Source organism: Diplotaxodon limnothrissa, linkage group LG14, assembly GCF_057381915.1.
Source record: "Diplotaxodon limnothrissa isolate DT_005_m linkage group LG14, D_limnothrissa_male_GT1.1, whole genome shotgun sequence".
Taxonomy (NCBI): domain Eukaryota; kingdom Metazoa; phylum Chordata; class Actinopteri; order Cichliformes; family Cichlidae; genus Diplotaxodon; species Diplotaxodon limnothrissa.
In genome coordinates, this window is record NC_140609.1 from 15,120,958 (window position 1) to 15,139,015 (window position 18,058).

Genomic DNA, 18,058 nt, shown 5'->3' on the forward strand with positions numbered 1-18,058 from the left:
CACCCTTGGGGGCATCTCCCATTTTGACCTCGGGACTTCCAGGTTGTACTCAACACAGATGTTCCTGTACACTATGCCGGCCACTTGGTTATGGCGTTCCATGTATGCCTTGCCTGCTAGCATCTTGCACCCTGCTGTTATGTGCTGGATTGTCTCTGGGGCATCTTTACACAGCCTGCACCTGGGGTCTTGCCTGGTGTGATAGACCCCAGCCTCTATGGATCTTGTGCTCAGAGCTTGTTCTTGTGCTGCCATGATTAGTGCCTCTGTGCTGTCTTTCAGTCCAGCTTTGTCCAGCCACTGGTAGGATTTCTGGATATCAGCCACCTCCTCTATCTGCCGGTGGTACATACCGTGCAGGGGCCTGTCCTTCCATGATGGTTCCTCGTCTCCCTCCTCTTTCTTGGGTTTCTGCTGCCTGAGGTATTCACTGAGCACTCGGTCAGTTGGGGCCATCTTCCCAATGTATTCTTGGATGTTCCTTGTCTCATCCTGGACTGTGGTGCTGACACTCACCAGTCCCCGGCCCCCTTCCTTCCGCTTATCGTACAGCCTCAGGGTGCTGGACTTGGGGTGAAACCCTCCATGCATGGTAAGGAGCTTTCTTGTCTTTATGTCAGTGGCTTCTATCTCCTCCTTTGGCCAGTCTATTACCCCAGCAGGGTATCTGATCACGGGCATATATATATATATATATATATATATATATATATATATATATATATATATATATATATATATATTATGGAATGCCCTTTAGGAAAATATTATATATATATATATTCCAACCAAAGTCTGAATATATAGAATGAAACTTGAATATATAGAATGATCTTCTGAATATATAGAATGAAACTTGAATATATAGAATGATCTTTTGAATATATAGAATGAAACTTGAATATATAGAATGATCTTTTGAATATATAGAATGAAACTTGAATATATAGAATGAAACTTGAATATATAGAATGATCTTTTGAATATATAGAATGAAACTTGAATATATAGAATGATCTTTTGAATATATAGAATGAAACTTGAATATATAGAATGAAACTTGAATATATAGAATGATCTTTTGAATATATAGAATGAAACTTGAATATATAGAATGAAACTTGAATATATAGAATGATCTTCTGAATATATAGAATGAAACTTGAATATATAGAATGAAACTTGAATATATAGAATGATCTTTTGAATATATAGAATGAAACTTGAATATATAGAATGAAACTTGAATATATAGAATGATCTTCTGAATATATAGAATGAAACTTGAATATATAGAATGAAACTTGAATATATAGACTGATCTTTTGAATATATAGAATGAAACTTGAATATATAGAATGAAACTTGAATATATAGAATGATATTTTGAATATATAGAATGAAGCTTGAATATATAGAATGAAACTTGAATATATAGAATGATCTTCTGAATATATAGAATGAAACTTGAATATATAGAATGAAACTTGAATATATAGAATGAAACTTAAATATATAGAATGAAACTTGAATATATAGAATGATCTTCTGAATATATAGAATGAAACTTGAATATATAGAATGAAACTTGAATATATAGAATGATCTTTTGAATATATAGAATGAAGCTTGAATATATAGAATGAAACTTGAATATATAGAATGTATGAACCTCTTTTTTAGAGATGATGTGTTTCTGAATTCTCTGCCTTTACAAAATGGCATCAGCTGAACTATTTCAGTACTTTTTAGAGCTTGACAACTGTTTTGCGACAGCTGTTCAAATTGCAAATTTCCATAGTCCACTAGTTGTATCCTGTGGTTGTACAGTGTTCCAACATTTACTGACAACATTTGAGATATGGCCATCCAACTAAACCCCAAGTCTCGCATGTCAGTCAGCTGAGTAGCTGGTATGTTGTACCTAAAAGAGTTAGAAACAAAAGAAGAAATATGTTAACTTCTTTCTTATTTCTTGCATTCATTATCTTGTTTGCCATCTCTTGACTCTTTCAAGTGCCATACACATTATGAATGAATTTGTTTCCATTTTTATCACTTACCTTGACCTTCCTCTTTGAGATGTAGAATGATATAATGAGCCCATAACATGTGCTTCAGCTTCTGCTCGAAGTGTTAGCTCAGTTGACATCTCCATCAGTGATTGATAAATTCCCTCAAGAAGTGTGCATAATCTTCTCCCAGAAACATTTTGTTGAACATTATTCATGAGCACTAGAAATGTTGCAATAATGAAAACATGTTCTTCAAGGTGACGTAGTATAAATTCCAAATTATTTCTACCATTTGCAGTTTGAACAGCTGTCGCAAAACAGTTGTCAAGCTCTAAAAAGTACTGAAATAGTTCAGCTGATGCCATTTTGTAAAGGCAGAGAATTCAGAAACACATCATCTCTAAAAATGAGGTTCATACATTCTATATATTCAAGTTTCATTCTATATATTCAAGTTTCATTCTATATTTTCAAAAGATCATTCTATATATTCAAGTTTCATTCTATATATTCAAGAGATCATTCTATATATTCAAGTTTCATTCTATATATTCAAGAGATCATTCTATATATTCAAGTTTCATTCTATATATTCAAGTTTCATTCTATATATTCAAGAGATCATTCTATATATTCAAGTTTCATTCTATATATTCAAGAGATCATTCTATATATTCAAGTTTCATTCTATATATTCAAGTTTCATTCTATATATTCAAGAGATCATTCTATATATTCAAGTTTCATTCTATATATTCAAGAGATCATTCTATATATTCAAGTTTCATTCTATATATTCAAGTTTCATTCTATATATTCAAAAGATCATTCTATATATTCAAGTTTCATTCTATATATTCAAGAGATCATTCTATATATTCAAGTTTCATTCTATATATTCAAGTTTCATTCTATATATTCAAGAGATCATTCTATATATTCAAGTTTCATTCTATATATTCAAGTTTCATTCTATATATTCAAGTTTCATTCTATATATTCAAAAGATCATTCTATATATTCAAGTTTCATTCTATATATTCAAGAGATCATTCTATATATTCAAGTTTCATTCTATATATTCAAGAGATCATTCTATATATTCAAGCTTCATTCTATATATTCAAGTTTCATTCTATATATTCAAGAGATCATTCTATATATTCAAGTTTCATTCTATATATTCAAGAGATCATTCTATATATTCAAGTTTCATTCTATATATTCAAGAGATCATTCTATATATTCAAGTTTCATTCTATATATTCAAGTTTCATTCTATATATTCAGAAGATCATTCTATATATTCAAGTTTCATTCTATATATTCAAGTTTCATTCTATATATTCAAGCTTCATTCTATATTTTCAAAAGATCAATCTATATATTTAAGTTTCATTCTGTATATTCAAAAGATCATTCTATATATTCAAGTTTCATTCTATATATTCAAGCTTCATTCTATATATTCAAGCTTCATTCTATATATTCAAGTTTCATTCTATATTTTCAAAAGATCAATCTATATATTCAAGTTTCATTCTATATATTCAAAAGATCATTCTATATATTCAAGTTTCATTCTATATATTCAAGCTTCATTCTATATATTCAAAAGATCATTCTATATATTCAGACTTTGGTTGGAATATATATATAATATTTTCCTAAAGGGCATTCCATAATATATATATATATATATATATATATATATATATATATATATATATATATATATATATATATATATATATAATATTCTGTAACTCTGTAACTTCTGTCGGTGCTGTGCTTTTTTGGAAATCGAATTTCCCAGAGGAACCCACCCGAGGGATTAATAAAGTTCTATCTAATCTAATCTAATCTAAAAAACGTATCACATTATTTTGGGTGGCTGATAGGTCTACAACAACCAGCTTCACTCCAAATAAAGCACAGATTGGGTCTGGCTTAAGTGGGGTTTTTTTTTAGAATTTTAGACAAGATTTGAAAGACATTATTCCAATATGTTGTTATACAGGGACAATTCCAAAACATGCGCCAGTGAAGCAGGTTGCAGTTTACATCTTTCGCAGGACGAGTTTACATTGGGGAACATTTTTGACAGTTTCAACTTTGATAAATGGAGTCTATGTAGCACTTTAAACTGTAAGAGTCCATGACAAATACAAACAGAGGAAAAATGTACATTTTCCTGGGCTTTTGTCCATTGACTGTCTGTAATTCTCGTACCAAGGTCACACTGTCAGGCCTCTTTCAGATAGTCAAGTGTGATAGTAATTGTATGAGAGACTACAGGATTTTTAAATTCGTGTTTAGGGATAGGGAGAGCTGAATAGATCATAGCTTCTAATGAGGAGGGGTAACAACTTTCATTTTCCATCGCTGTCCAGTCAGCCCAGTTAGTGCGCAACCAAAACGACATGGAACGAACATTACATGATCAATAATACAGACGGAAGCATGGTAATCCCATCCCTCCCTGACATGTCGGTCTCTGCAGGTAGCCTTTCTTGATTCTTGGATTCTTTCTGTTCCATATGAAATAGGATATTAAGGAGTCTAATTTATTTTAAAAGGCTTTATTAATCACAACAGGGATACACTGAAATAAAAATAAGAATTTGGGAAGAATATTCATTCTAACAATGTTTATCCTCCCTGCAAGTGAAATTGGTAGATTAATCCATTTGTCTTGTCATGTTATTTTTGGTTTCATCATATAATTTAGAAAGATTATGTTTGAATAAACCATAATAATCCTGAGTGATATTTATTGCAAGATATTGGAACTGATTAGAAACCCGAAATGGTAAGGTATTGAAATTACTTGGGTTACCTATTGCTTTAGAGTTGACTTGAGCTGGAACAGCACACTTTTAGATAAATTCAATTTGTATCCTGACACTTCTCCAAAATTCTGCAAAATTTCCATGACTAGGACTGATTTTGCAGGGTTAGAAATATACAGTTGTGCTTTACTGACGGTAGAAATTTAGAATCGATTAAAAAAAAGTCTATCCTGGTATATCTCTGGTGGACTGGAGAATAGAATGAATATTGTCGCACATTAGGATTCTGAGCTCTCCACAGATCAATTATTCCATAATTTCCCCAAAATTCCTGGTGGCCTTTGCCGATTTAGATATTTTGGCTGGTCTACTGGATGATCGATCAAGGTTAGTATTTAACACCAAGTTAAAATCACCTCCTATGATTAATTGATGAGTGTCGTTATCTGGTAGCTTTGATATTATCGACCGTATAAATTGCTCATTGTCCACATTTGGAGCGTAAATGTTTACTAACGTAACTAAATGACCATAAAGTTTGTCTGTTACAATAACATATCTGCCCTGAGTGTCTGGTAGTATTTTTGCTGCCATAAATGGTACTGATTTTTTGATCAGTATGGCTGTGCCTTTGCTTCCAGCATTAAACGTAGAGTGCAATATTTGTTCTATCCATTTGCAACGTAATCCGTTGTGGTTTTGTACTTTTAGATGCATTTCTTGCAAAAAGATTATATCCGCATTTACTTTTTTAAAGTGAGCTAAAATGTTTCCTCGTTTCACTGGTCCTCTGAGTCCCCTACAGTTCCATGTTACAAAGTTGACAAGATTTTGCGGCGCTCTTTCAGTAGAGGTGCCAATAGTTATTAACTGTTACTAAATGGTTGATGGATCTTACTCTGAGCTTTCTAAATGTGATCCTCTGAAATTCACACTTTTTTTTTTTGCTAAGTCTGATGTCTACAGCCCGTTTTTTACGGGCTGTAGACATCAGACTTACCACTAAACTCCTTAAGATTGTCTATTATTATATACTATTCCCTCCTGGGTCATGTTGTTTGTAGAGATGGCACCCACTATCCCTCCTTGTCGGTAGATGTGGCTGGACTCTGGACGTGGGTACTGACGAACTTCTCTGCTTCGTGCGGATCTGTGAATGAGTGCCTGGCGTTGTTCACCGTTATAGTCAGCTTCGCGGGGTAGTACAGACTGTATGGGATGCCAGCATTCCGCAGTTTCCCTTTCACGGGGTTGAATGACGCTCGAAGTTTGCTGACCTCAGGATTCATGTCAGGGAAGATGTGTACAGGTGATCCTTTGTAGAAGAGGCGGCCTTTTTCCCTGGACAATCGCAGAATCTTCTCTCTGTCAGTGTAGTAGTGCAGGCGGACTATCATGGCTCTTGGGCGCTCCCTTGTCCGTGGTTTCGGGGCAAGGGTTCTGTGGGCTCGGTTTATTATAATAAGCGAATCATTGTTTTCTTTCCCGAGCACTTCTGAGAAAAACTCTGCCATGAAACGGCTGGGGTTTCCCCCCTCTGCGTCCTCATTAATGCCCACCACACGCAATTTTTTTCTGCGCCTTCTATTTTCTAAATCCAGGCATTTGTCGTGTAGCTTGTTGTAATCTTTCTTTAGGGTCTCGTGATCTTTCACCAAGGCTGTTAACCTGTCTGTAGTGTCGCAGAGGGCCGGCTCCATGTCCTTCTGTATACTTGTTGTTTCTGCATGAGTTTCGTGCAGTGCCTCTATTTTCTGTGATAGCTCATGTCAAAGCTTATTGGTGTCTGCTTTAGCTTCATCTCTTAGCGAGGAAATGTCCTCACGTAAGTTTTCATGCATATTCTTTATCTGCGTTTTGATATCGTTCATCATACTGTCTCGGTAGGCTTGCAATTTGCTCCGAAGGATCCTCACAGGGATTGGTGAGTTCTCGTCTGCCATGTCGTGTTGTAGTTTTTCGCCGCCAGATGTAGCAGAAATTGACGACAAAGTTTTTTGCTTGTATTTCCGACTACTCTTCATGACTTGCTTTGTTCAGGAGGAGTTTGTACAGCTGAATCTTGGTCAAAATCAAAGTCAATATGTGTCCCAGGAGGCTTGGATAATCAAAAATCTTGGCGGAGCTGCCTTTCGCTGCTACTTACTCCATCGGCCGGAAGCGGAAATTCATGGGGTTTTATTTTAACAGAGTTTTAGCAATTTTTAAAATGCCAATGGGACAAAAGGACCTCCTTGGTGGTTCTAGTATTAATGAGGAATGTTTTTCATTAGTCAACTAAAAGACCTTGTGAGGCTAGCAATTCACCAGTTACTAGTTAAAGAAATAAATTATTCTTGATTTGAGGATTTTTTTCTCCTACTATTAAAGTTTGTTTTTTAATGAAAAATGCATTGTTTAAAAAATCAACAGATTTATCTTCCAGACATTAATTTTTTTTATTATTATTCATTCCACGTGGTTACTGGGACAGGTAATGAGAAACAAAATCTGCTGTCTTCTTTTTCTAAGAATTTGTACTTTTTTATACAGAAAAGCTGTTATATAAAATGGTGTTCATTTATGCTACATTTAGTTAGTTACTATGTTAACCTACAGTCATTCCAGTTGGACTCTTTTTACTCTCATTTTATGAAGAGGTCCTCTTAAGTCATTATAAAAAAGTAATAATGCTTTTCTCAAAAGATGCAAAGATGTTTTGCATTATATGTACACACACACACACACACACATATATATATATATATATATATATATGTGCGTGTGTGTGTGTGTGTGTGTGTGTGTGTGTGTGTGTGTGTGTGTACACTTCTCTCTTCATCCGTCTATCCTGTCCTCTCAGCGCATTGCTTTTGCCAAGCGCCTTAGTGCTGAGCTGCTCTTTTCAATACCGCTGATTAAAAATGTCTGATGTATCAACACGACTAAGCTGATTACAGATTTAGCTTCCCTGAGCAAAGGTTTCCAAAGAGTACTAGGGAAAAGTGGAAAAGAAGTGAGAAATAATAGAACACACACAGCCAAAGCAGCTGAATTGCGATGAGTGTCTAATTTTTGAAACTATGTGTGATTGAGGGTGCATCTTCTTCTGTATTTGTGTGATTTATTTTTGAGTGTAACTGAAAATGAAGTGTGCACTTTTAGAACCTCTTGGAAAGGAGGAGGTGAACAGAAATTGTTTGAGCGTATGTGCAGGGGAGCCTACTAGCCATAGGCACCCTTTACTGGGATAAAAAGCCAACAGATGTGACCCATATTAGTCTCTTGTTCTTCTTTTTCTTCATAATCAGGCTCATCTGCCTTGACATATTTTTTGTAATCTATTTATCAGGTCCAGTTTGACCTGTATCTGTAAGTAAGTAAGAAAAGTTTATTCATAAAACACCTTTCACAGACATATAGTCACAAAGCACTGCACGAGAAATAAATAAAACCTAGGGATTAATGATGTCCACATCAATATGAACAGTTCGCTCAGATAATAAACTCACACTTTTCTGGTTTTTTAAAAGCTGTCATACTTTATCCACAGTCTGTCGCACACCTTTGGCCCTGTGACTAAAGAGTAAGCATTTGTGAGCTCTGCCCAGAAACTGTGTGTCCTCAAGTACCCAATCCACTCCAGAAGACAGATGTAACTGATGGGAAATGATTTGGAAAAATAATCTGACCTATTTTTCCTCAGATATTTGCCCCATAGTCTGGCGGATCAAGGAAATGGAATGGTTGTACACATTCTCTCTAATGAGACCTTTAATACAGGGCATGCTGATCATATTATTTTACTACAGAGAAACAAAACAGTACCCAGTTAAACTGGGATCATGTAGAATAAGGGTCAAACTTTCGCAAATTTACCAGTTAGTCTGCCAAAAGCACACCCTTTTGACATGAATGGTAGGCTTTGTTTCGGACCCCTGGCAATAACAAAAATGACATTCATGGTGTTATAAAACAAGTTTGCATGGTGACAAAGTCACCATTATTCAGTTCAGTATTTTTTGGCATGACATTACACAGTCATTTCTGCCTTGTTTCAATTTGTCTGAGCACAAATCCTGTAGTTTTCATTAAAAAAAAAACTGAGGAAAAGCAAATTGTATATTCTCCCTAAACATATGGGGAAGATTAAATAATTAAAGATTAAATAATTTGTGTAAACCTTTAGACTGGACATTGGTACTGATGTTAGCCACTTTTCTGTCTGTTGATGTACATCCTATGGGAGGACTTGGTCTTCCATCATATATAAATGATAGAATAGAATAGCCCTTTATTGTAATTGTACATTCACAACAAAATTATGGGTGCTCCATGCCAATTGTGCAGGAGTAAAAAAATTGTAATGACCTCAGGAATAAATAGCAAACAGAAGAAATATATACAGCCAACAGGAATATATACAAAGTAGAGGAATATATACAAAACAAGAGAAAGGCACACAGTGGGGAGCAAAGTACACTGAAGCAGTGCAAAAGGACTTGGTCTGAGTATAGAGTCCATATGTGAGAGATAAATGGACTGGTTCTTATATAGTGCTTTTCTACTTTACCTGAGCACTCAAAGCAGTTTATACAACATGTCTCTTTCACACCCCATTCATGTAAGGGCTTCTCTCTATGCTTTGATTTAGTGTTTTCTATTTAACCCCAATGGATGCATAGTATCTTGCCCAAGGATATTTGGCATAAAGACTGGAATAGCCAGGGATTGAATTCCCAACCATCCAATTAATAGATGGTAAATGGCCTGTATTTGTATAGCGCTTTACTTAGTCCCTGTGGACCCCAAAGCACTTTACATTACATTCAGTCATTCATCCATTCACACACTGGTGATGGCAAGCTACATTGTAGCCACAGACAGAGGCGAGGCTGCCGGACACTGGCGCCACCGGGCCCTCAGACCACCACCACTAGGCAATGGGTGAAGTGTCTTGCCCAAGGATACAACGACTGAGACTGTCGGAGCCGGGGCTCGAACCGGCAACCTTACGATTACAAGACAAACTGCCAACTCTTGAGCCACGATCGCCCTACAGATGACCTAATAGATGACCTGCTCTACCTCCTACATCCACCCATATATGTATATGTGTATAAACAATATCTTTTATTGCAGGGGTAGGCAACTCCAGGTCTCGAGTGCGGGTGTCCTGCAGGTTTTAGATATCACCCTGGGTCAACACACCCGACTCAAATGATTAGCTCATTACCAGGCCTCTGGAGAACTTCAAGACATGTTGAAGAGGTAATTTAGCCATTTGAATCAGTGTTGGATCAAGGACACATCTAAAACCTGCAGGACACTGGACACTGGATATTTGCACCTTGTGGACTTTTGCCTCAAATAAAGGTCAATTTTTACTTTTACCTACATTGCCTGAGAGTCTGCGTTTGGGTTCATATTCCTCAGACTGTGATTAGCTGACTTTAGCTGTCTCATTTCCTTTTTAAAAACATTTCTTTGGCTTCACAATTAACAGATAGGTTGCTGTTTAAAACATTTAATTCAAATTAACCTCCTAAGACCCGACCTCTTCCACGGCATGCATTTTTAATTTCTCTTTGATTTTTGGGTATATTGGGGCCCAATGAATGTAACAACAAAGAATTACCAGATTTTCTTTTACCTTGTAAGTGGATATCAGGCCCTTGTAGAGCAAAATTGAGTATTTTGGTCTAAATAACCCAAAATGTGATGTCCACATATGTGGACGCCCTGTCCTAAGAGATTAATTAAAAACTTGGTGGAAAGTAAATGAATTTATTCCCCAGTAGTTGGCAACAACTACAACATAAAAATTCATCCATTTCCTGTTGCTTCAGTCTCAGTCTCTCTGTCTACCTCCTCCAGCTCATCCAGGGGAACACTGGAAATAAGGTCTCCCCATGCCAGCAAAGAGATGTAATTTCTATCATGTGTCCTGTGTCTGCTCCGTGGTCTCCTCCCAATGCAACACTTCACCTAGCCCAACCTGCACCCACTCACAAGCCTGAACCACCTTAACTTGCTGCTTTTGACATGGAGTAGAAGCGGCTCTATTCTGAGCCTCACAGAAAGCTAATTTCTGCTCTTTGATCAACATTGTCTTCTTTCAGTACTACCCAGAGCTTGTGACCATAGATGAAGTTGGGAACATAGATCATCTGGTTTCATGCTCAGGTCTCTCTTTACCACAAGAGGACAGTACGCATCACTACTGTCACTGCACCAATCTGCCTGTCATGCTCCCACTCCACTCTCTCCTCACTCATAAACAAGACCCTGAGATGCTTAAATTCTTGTCCCCCATCTGGAGTGGACAGCAAGATGACACATCATGCACAAGGAGCAGATATAAAATCCTGAGGCCACTGAAACCATCCAGCCCTTGGTTGCACCTACAAATTTTGCAAATAAAAATTGCAAACAGAGCCAGTGACCAAGGACAGCCCTGGTTAAGTCAAACACCCACCAAGAATGAGTCTGACTTATTGCCAGAAATGCCAGGTAAGTTCTTGCAACAGTTAACAGGGAAAGGATGGCCACATCAATATGCCAGCTACCCCACACTCTCAGAACAACCCCACAGGAAACAGGGATGTGTTCTTTATTAATTACATACCAAGAAGGAGTAATGCTTTATAACTGATGATTTAAGCACTTACTAATACTAGAGCTGGGCGATATGAGATTTTTTCATATCACGATATGTTTTTTTCATTTCAGGCAAGAACGATATATATCACGATATAAGCCAAATAACTATATTTGTAAGATTTAAATGTGCCGTTGCTCACAAGTAAAATGTGAAATAATCAGCAGCTTGTTTTGATTTAAATATTTATTTCCCATAAGTTCAACAGGGTAGATGTACTAAAGAAACATGAGACTTTTTCAGATAAATAAAGGCAAATATTGCAAACTACACAAAAAGCAGCCGCTAAAGCGTTTAAGTTTCAAAATAGAACAAACAAAACAGACTACTGAATTGTCAATTCCACTTAGAAACAAAATATTAGTTCTAAAAATAAATCTTAGTTTGTTTTACAGAAGAACAGACAAAATTGACTAACTTTTGTCAATATCAAATAAACTGAGAACTAAAAGGAAATTCTCAATCTCTCCTTGTTGTATAGTTGTTGTATATAGACACCAGTGGGTCAGGGCACTGACCTCCTCCCTGTAAGCTGTCTCATCACCGTTGGTGATAAGACCCACCACTGTAGTGTCAAACTTCACAATGATGTTGGAGTTGTTAGTGGCTGTGCAGTCATAGGTGTAGAGTGAGTACAGGAGGGGGCTCAGTACACACCCCTGTGGTGCACCAGTGTTCAGTGTGATGGGGGATGAGGTGATGCTGCCCAGTCTGACCACTTGGAGTCTGTCAGACAGGAAGTTAAGGATCCAGCTGCAGGGAGGGATCAGTCCTAGATCCTGCAGTTTCCTGTCCAGCTTCGAGGGAACGATGGTATTGAATGCTGAGCTGTAGTCTACAAACAGCATTCTCACATACAGGGAGTGCAGAATTATTGGGCAAATGAGTATTTTGTCCACATCATCCTCTTCATGCATGTTGTCTTACTCCAAGCTGTATAGGCTCGAAAGCCTACTACCAATTAAGCATATTAGGGAATGTGCATCTCTGTAATGAGAAGGGGTGTGGTCTAATGACATCAACACCCTATATCAGGTGTGCATAATTATTAGGCAACGTCCTTTCCTTTGGCAAAATGGGTCAAAAGAAGGACTTGACAGGCTCAGAAAAGTCAAAAATTGTGAGATATCTTGCAGAGGGATGCAGCAGTCTCAAAATTGCAAAGCTTCTGAAGCGTGATCATCAAACAATCAAGCGTTTCATTCAAAATAGTCAACAGGGTCGCAAGAAGCGTGTGGAAAAACCAAGGTGCAAAATAACTGCCCATGAACTGAGAAAAGTCAAGCGTGCAGCTGCCAAGATGCCACTTGCCACCAGTTTGGCCATATTTCAGAGCTGCAATATCACTGGAGTGCCCAAAAGCACAAGGTGTGCAATACTCAGAGACATGGCCAAGGTAAGAAAGGCTGAAAGACGACCATCACTGAACGAGACACACAAGCTGAAACGTTATGACTGGGCCAAGAAATATCTCAAGACTGGTTTTTCTAAGGTTTTATGGACTGATGAAATGAGAGTGAGTCTTGATGGGCCAGATGGATGGGCCCGTGGCTGGATTTGTAAAGGGCAGAGAGCTCCAGTCCGACTCAGACGCCAGCAAGGTGGAGGTGGAGTACTGGTTTGGGATGGTATCATCAAAGATGAGACTGTGGGGCCTTTTCGGGTTGAGGATGGAGTCAAGCTCGACTCCCAGTCCTACTGCCAGTTTCTGGAAGACACCTTCTTCAAGCAGTGGTACAGGAAGAAGTCTGCATCCTTCAAGAAAAACATGATTTTCATGCAGGACAATGCTCCATCACACGCGTCCAAGTACTCCACAGCGTGGCTGGCAAGAAAGGGTATAAAAGAAGAAAAACTAATGACATGGCCTCCTTGTTCACCTGATCTGAACCCCATTGAGAACCTGTGGTCCATCATCAAATGTGAGATTTACAAGGAGGGAAAACAGTACACCTCTCTGAACAGTGTCTGGGAGGCTGTGGTTGCTGCTGCATGCAATGTTGATGGTGAACAGATCAAAACACTGACAGAATCCATGGATGGCAGGCTTTTGAGTGTCCTTGCAAAGAAAGGTGGCTATATTGGTCGCTGATTTGTTTTTGCTTTGTTTTTGAATGTCAGAAATGTATATTTGTGAATGTGGAGTTGTTATATTGGTTTCACTGGTAAAAATAAATAATTGAAATGGGTATATATTTGTTTTTTGTTAAGTTGCCTAATAATTATGCACAGCAATAGTCACCTGCACACACAGATATCCCCCTAAAATAGCTAAAACTAAAAACAAACTAAAAACTACTTCCAAAAACATTCAGCTTTGATATTACTGAGTTTTTTGGGTTCATTGAGAACATGGTTGTTGTTCAATAATAAAATTATTCCTCAAAAATACAACTTGCCTAATAATTCTGCACTCCCTGTACGTGTCTCTCTTCTCCAGGTGTGACAGGGCAGTATGTAGTGTCAGGGCTATGGCATCATAAGTGGACCTGTTGTGGTGGTATGCGAACTGTAGAGGGTCCAGTGAGTCGGGTAGTGCAGAGCAGATGAAGTCCCTGACAAGCTTCTCGAAGCATTAGCTTACAATGGGGCTACAGGTCGCCAGTCGTTTAATGAGGAGATGGTGGAGGATTTGGGTACAGGGACGATGGTGGCCATTTTGAAGCAGGCTGGGACTACAGACAGAGAGAGGGAAAGGTTGAAGATGTCTGTAAACACGCCAGCCAGCTGAGCCGCGCATGACTTAAGGACTCAGCCGGGAATCCCGTCTGGACCAGTAGCTTTGCGTTCACCTTCCTGAAGCACTTACGCACATCCTCCTCAGACACAGTGCACACTGACGTCATCCGCGGTGTGCCCACTGTCCGGTCTCATGGTGTTCGCTGTGTCAAATCTAGCGTAGAATACATTTAGATCCTCACACAGAGAGGCCGTGGTCTGTGTGTGCTGGTTTTCCCTCTAAAGTCTGTGATTGTGTTTAGTCCCTGCCACATACTCCGAGGGTTGTCAAACTGTTGCTCCACCCTGTCCCTGTAAATGGTAAATGGCCTGTATTTGTATAACGCTTTTACTAGTCCCCCCTAGGGACCCCAAAGCGCTTTACACACCCAGTCATCCACCTATTCACACACACATTCACACACTGGTGGAGGCAAGCTACACACAAGCTGACAGAAGTGAGGCTGCCATATCACGCCATCGGCCCTTCTGGCCGACACCAGTAGGCGGTAGGTGAAGTGTCTTACCCAAGGACACAACGACCGAGACTGTCCAAGCCGGGGCTCGAACCGGCAACCTTACGATTACAAGGCAAACTCCCAACTCTTGAGCCACGCAGCCTGTACTCACGTTTGGCTGCTTTGATTGTCTTCCGGAGTTGGTAATGTGCGGAGTTGGTAATTTTGTAGTCTGATGTGTTCGCGGAGGCAGAAGCGGTGCTCCGTGCTGCCAGTGCCAGTGAACATCGCTATTAATCCAGGGTTTTTGATTTGGGAAGGATTTAACTGTTCTGGATGGGACAACATCTTCCACGCATTTTCTGATAAATCCGCAGACTGAGTCTGTGTACTCATCTGTGTACTCTAAAGTGTTACCGAGTTGTGTGCTGTCTCTGCTTGTGAGTATTCCCACTCCCAGTCCCTTTCACCATGAGCCATTCCAGAAAAGGAAAAAATCCAGCACTTTTCATTGAGTTTGGTTCCATCTGCTTAGACATGAGCCCCACCATATTTACTTTGAACCAAAGATATGCATTAGCTCAGGTCCATTGAACACCCAACAGGTGACATTCTATGACCCCAAAGCTACCCTGGAATAATACTTTTATTAAAGCATAGTGGAAAGAAGTGGGGCTCAAGTCTAAACATAGTGAGTCAGTAAAGAGCTAAAGGGCAAAGCCAATGTTTGGGCACTTTGCTTATAGCTTTGATCCATTCCAAATGCAACAGTTATACACTTATTCTGAGAAATTCTTTAATTCCAACAAAATAATAAAAAACACTAATATTCCTAGCACCAACTACCACAATTGGGGTAAAGTAATACACCCCCTTTCCCCCACCAAATTATGTAATAATAATACTAATAATAATGCTAATCATTATAATCCAATTGCACAGGCTCAATGGTATTTTTGTTGTCATGATAAAAGACAGCAGGTGGTCCTGCAGGTGAATTAAGATAAAAGAATTTTAGGTATGTCTATGTCTGCACACATAAGTACGTATACACATTTGGACAAATGTGTGGAGTCGAGAGGTAAAGAGGATGGAAGAGGAAACAAAGACACATATACATTTGCCAAAAGAATTTTATATAAAGGCATACAAGTATATACAAATATCAGCACACACACACACACACACACACACACACACACACACACACACACACGTCCTCAGGTGGTTTTAGTATACATATACACATACAGAGTCTTCGATGAGACACATTATTGCTCAACAGAAAATGAAAAAAGGCTCATTTATTTTCAGTCTCTTAATGAAATCAACAGGAAAATTGCTTTCTAGTAGAATTATTTACCTTGCTCCCTCTGACAATCCACTTTACTACTAGTTTGCTTATGGTGGCTAGAAAAATCCATGCAGTGATGGACTCACTGAGTACAGTCCTATAGAACAACAAATTGGCTACCAAGCAACAGCTGTAGAATTTGCATATTCCTTATGGGATGACGAAGGACATAAGTGATGCAGTTTTTTTCATCCCTTTTGCCTAAAGGGCAAAAAATCCCGGACAATCCTGGTTTTATCCTAGACAGCTGGTGTTCTTAAGCGTAATAGATTGGGTCTGTGGTCATATGGCATTACTGTGATCCCCCTGGACGACCTAGTAGTATGTGTGAACTAACAAAGTACAGAAGCAGATGAACATTTTCTTTAAATACCAGTGTCACTGCCGGCATTAAATCTGTTCTCACAGATAGCAGATTGAGGATCGTTTTCTTAAAGGGCCCTTATTGCTCCAAAAACAACCAAAGCATCCAGCCCTTTTCTCATTTCCACTGCTGAGACACAGCTATATTGTCAATCAAACAATGAGTCAAATCTTTATTTTGAACATGTAATTAACAAATGTTAATTCACATAAAAGACAAACACCATCATGTTCACATGAAAAAAAGTTGACTATCTCCCATTTGAAAAAGAGTAGAAGGAAACAAGTGCTTATTACTTCCTGCCTCTACATTCTGTCCAACTCTTCATACTGGGGAACCTTTCTTCAATGTCTGACACTGTGATGGTTATTGTTCCTTGTTCAGGGAGGTTGCTGTGGTCTGCTCTTAGATCCACTAGCCAACTATTGGAGCTGCTTTTTCCATCTTAGCCTCTAGTCACCTTCTCAGTGGAGGGTACTGCTCCTTGTGGTTGTTCATCTTATAGCCAAGCATCTCATTGATCACTGCTGCCATAGTGTAGATCAGCTGGTTAGTAGGGATGGGTATCGTTTAGCTTTTATCCGATACCGGTGCCAAACCGGTACTTTTGAAACGGTGCCGGTGCTTAAACGGTGCTCAAACCGGTGCTTAAAGAATGGAGAACACAAAATTGGTCCAGCTGTTTTTTTGGAAAAAGATAACAATGTTAGCTTTTTCTGCAGCTATAGGGGATTTATGGTATCACTCTCGGCAGGAAGCAGTGCTTAAACAATGGAAAAAACACAAACTTTGTCCACAAACCTCTCATGTTTAACGGTTTTCCACTTTTTCTTTGGTCATTTTAGCCTTTTTGGCCAGGGAGAAGGGAGTATCTGCCATCAAACAAGAAGACAGCCGCATGTAGCTATGATGATGTTTGCTAGTTCACCTTACATGCATTAATGTAATAACGTGGTGAGCCTACTCAACGTAAATTACAGACGAACATTAAGCTACTCACACAGAGAAGAACGACTGCTGCTGCCATCATCATCTGTCATCATTTCTGCTACACTGGCAGTGCTAGGGGCCAGGACTCTCCTCTTCGGGTTATTGGGTGATGTTGCTAACTCCGGGTCCGATAACAGGCACCACACCCACAGTAGATGTGCACGGTGTGAGGTCTCGCAGCAAGCTATCAAATACGGCGTATTTCTCGGCGTTTAAAAAAAACGCTATGCGTCGCCCGGTGTTTCATCGGATTTGAGATGTTACCTCCTTTGACAGTATCACAGTATCAGCTTAAAGCACTTGTTGCAGGCTGCTGAGTTTGCATATTTTGCTGTGAAGTACAGCCAGACTTTTGACCGCTTCGCCTTGGGCATTTTTAATCTGTAGCTCTGCTCTAAAAGAACGTACGTACCTGGACCCGCCTACTATCCTTGGAAATGTAAAATGATTGGCTAGAATCTAAAGTGTATCACAGCTCAGGAAAAAAAAAGCACCGAAATAAAGCACCGAAATAAAGCACCGAAATGTGTGCTGCTTTTTGGTCTGGTTACTACCGTTTATGTCAGAACTGGTGCCATCATGGCACCAGATACCGGTACCCATCCCTACTGGTTAGTCTCAGTAACGGTCGCAGTATTGTATTTTTTTAAACATATTGTTTTCATTGAATTCATAATCTAATTGAAAATCTGATATGTTTTTTCTATGTTCTGTTATTAATATTTTT